This window comes from Sinocyclocheilus anshuiensis, unplaced genomic scaffold, assembly GCF_001515605.1.
Source record: "Sinocyclocheilus anshuiensis isolate Anshui unplaced genomic scaffold, SAMN03320099.WGS_v1.1 scaffold627, whole genome shotgun sequence".
NCBI lineage: Eukaryota > Metazoa > Chordata > Actinopteri > Cypriniformes > Cyprinidae > Sinocyclocheilus > Sinocyclocheilus anshuiensis.
This window is the reverse complement of record NW_015549703.1, coordinates 1,269,191-1,272,499: the sequence shown is the minus strand read 5'-3', so window position 1 is coordinate 1,272,499 and position 3,309 is coordinate 1,269,191.

The following is a 3,309-nucleotide window of genomic DNA, read 5'->3' as shown; positions in this document are numbered from 1 at the left end:
GGGAGAGAAAAAAAACTTTTTAAGATTTAGTTTACTATTAGGCCCATCTCTGTATGTGCACTAGAGTCACCAAAACTCAAACTGGAAATCTCAACGATTGCGCCCAGAAAAATAGTCAGACTTTTTCCCCCTTATTGTTGTATGTAGGTTAGGTAGTATGTATGTATGTATGTATTTTAAACAATTCGCGTACTGTTAGCGACGAATCGGCTACTTTTACAGTCGCCGGACACTGTACGAAATATTTGTTTTACGCGGGACCGAAAGCAATCACCTGTTGCTGTGGTTACCTCAATTAGCGGTCGGGTTAATTTCTGTTCGCGAGCGATACATTTAGCGCACTATGACTTGTAAGGTACGCACATGTAACTTGTAATGTAACTTTTTGGTTACTGAAACGATGCTTGAAAACGCTGCAGAAACGCACGTATACTTGCATGTAAAAAGAACAAACAGACCCCACACCTTTTTCTTTAACCTGTTTTGAGGGCTTTAACCCTTAAATAAGTGGGGTCAAACTCCCCCATAATTCGCACCCTGATCCGGACGCGTCCTGGACCTGTCAAAACAGAATACACAGACGCATAAACCCTTTAAACAAAGAAAGGAAAACCTTGACATTCGCAACGGACGTTTTAGCTTACCTTTATCAATGGACGGGGTGCCACTCATCCATCTGATATGGAAAGTCTAAATGCTGTGTATTCAATGCAGTGCGATAGACGCGCAGCAATAGTGAGTCCTTTCGCCTGCTTCCTCCATCTTCAGAACGGACAGCAGCGAGCGACCGGCTGACTCAGAGAAACGGATCTATCAGTGCCACTCGGTAATCGATTAGACGCCTTATCAGTGCATTTAAAATGCGTTTGGCATGATCTCCACTATTAGGATATCTATAGGAACGCAAGAAAGAAGAGAAACTGGGATTAAACCTGTTATTCCAAACCCCGTGGCATGTTATAATATATTCACACCTTTTGTTATAAGAAAGTATTGTAATTATTAAGATAATAAGCCTTTATTACGATTATTTTGTTTATTTTTAGGTATTCTAGATCATGTAATGACCACTGTTGGGGTGCTGTCCCTTACACATCCTTATTATGCCTCTGCACTGGTTCCTTAGCCGATATAGGCCACATAGTTTTCGTTTTTTTTCAAACACTTTTCTAATGGGAAAGAAGAAGGTGAGAAATGAGTCACAATTATTACAGGCAAATAGATTTTTATGTTAAAAAAAGATTCAGGGTGGGCATCAGTTTAAATGGCAGTAATTCTTCTCTTGGGCCCCCTCTACTGACCAGAGAGAGAAATACACCACTGACCTAGTTGGAATCCTGTCAGAACTGTGGAGAGCTGGTGATGTCAGTGAAGTACTTTTTGCAAATACTGAGGAAATCACACATCATTAAAATGAATGCCAATACAATACATATCAGATCAAATTTTAAGATAGATCTTTATATATAAAAAAAAACTTTGAACAGTAATTTCAGTATAACTAGCTTATACAGTCAGTGAAACCAGCGCCACTAATGATCTTGTCATTTTCTTGATCATCCTTGGAGAGTGAATCAGTGCGGTCGTTAGGATCTGCATAAGAATGGCATTGAGATGTTTCACTGAGATGAATAGTTTGTAACAGAAGGAAATGAAGCAGGTCATATTAGTCATGAAAGGTTGTGCATTTCCATTTTTCATTGTTTCTTTTACAGTAAATTGAAGATGTGGATATTAAAATTTATTACTGTAAGTGAGGTGCTTTAAGAGGGTTGCATTTCTTTTATACCAACTGCATTGCTTTTCCATTTCTTTAAGTTCTCTTTCCTTGACTGTTTGGTGATGTGAACTGAAACATGCCTGTTCAACACCTGGATCAATCTAATGTTTTTAACTAAGGTTTAAAATGGTTTAAAAAATGTGCTATTTTTGTTTTATACAAAAATAGTTTAATCAATCAGTTTAAACAATCAAAATTTCAATAAAAAAGGTGAAACAAGTGAATGCAAAAATAAAACCACACAATTATAAAAACAGATCACCATTTAAAATGGTTTAAGAAATTGTGCTCTTGTTACTGCATGCAGAAAAAAAAAACAGTTTAATCAATAATTTGATTAAATACATACATGCATAAACAAACAAACATTTTACCACAGTAACAACTAGGCAAACAATTATAAAATTAGGCTGAGATCTTTTCTCACCCACAAATATTTATAAAAGTGATCTTGTGGAAAATGAACAAAAGTTGATTTGCTTTGAATAATTTAATAAGGTCACCGTTTACATGTGTTCAACTGTGTTTTTTGGTGCTGCATTGTTTGTTTACACTACCATCAGCTCTCTGATTTGTAGAAGTATTCTCAGATAACAATCAGTTGCTTTTGTTCAGAAGCTGCTGGTTAACTTTCCATGGTTTATAGAGCACTGTTTGAAGTAGAGGGGAAACCGTTAGACGCCCCCCTACCCTGCCACCCTCTCCCCTACCTTTCTTTTATGTCTTTATTTATTTTTCTTTTTTTTCTTTACATTGCTGTCTACTTTTCTCTCTTCTTTAGGTTTCAGCCATCCAAGAATTACCTCATTCATTCTGTAATGGTTTCCACAGTCCTACATGATCATAATACATTCAGTGCCAGTAAAACGGACAGTCTCCCAGAGACTTAAGCTCAGTCCCAAACAAGGATTCTCAGGTGAATGTCAGCATCATTTAGGTTTAGTGAACCATTTAGGCTGTAACTGGACTCAGTAGATGACTAAATTCAACAGATTTGATTTAAAGGCTCATCATGGTCATGATGGACAGGTATAGTTACACATTAAAAAATAATAACATAAGAATAAAAATTACTATCAAACATGGTTTTTTTTTACTTTTAAATTTAAACAATAGACTATGAAATGAGAAATCAAATCAGTCACACAATTAAACAAAAATATTATAAGTAAATAAAGCAGATAATTCCTACCTTTCTTTTATGTCTTTATTTATTTTTCTTTTTTTTCTTTACATTGCTGTCTACTTTTCTCTCTTCTTTAGGTTTCAGCCATCCAAGAATTACCTCATTCATTCTGTAATGGTTTCCACAGTCCTACATGATCATAATACATTCAGTGCCAGTAAAACGGACAGTCTCCCAGAGACTTAAGCTCAGTCCCAAACAAGGATTCTCAGGTGAATGTCAGCATCATTTAGGTTTAGTGAACCATTTAGGCTGTAACTGGACTCAGTAGATGACTAAATTCAACAGATTTGATTTAAAGGCTCATCATGGTCATGATGGACAGGTATAGTTACACATTAAA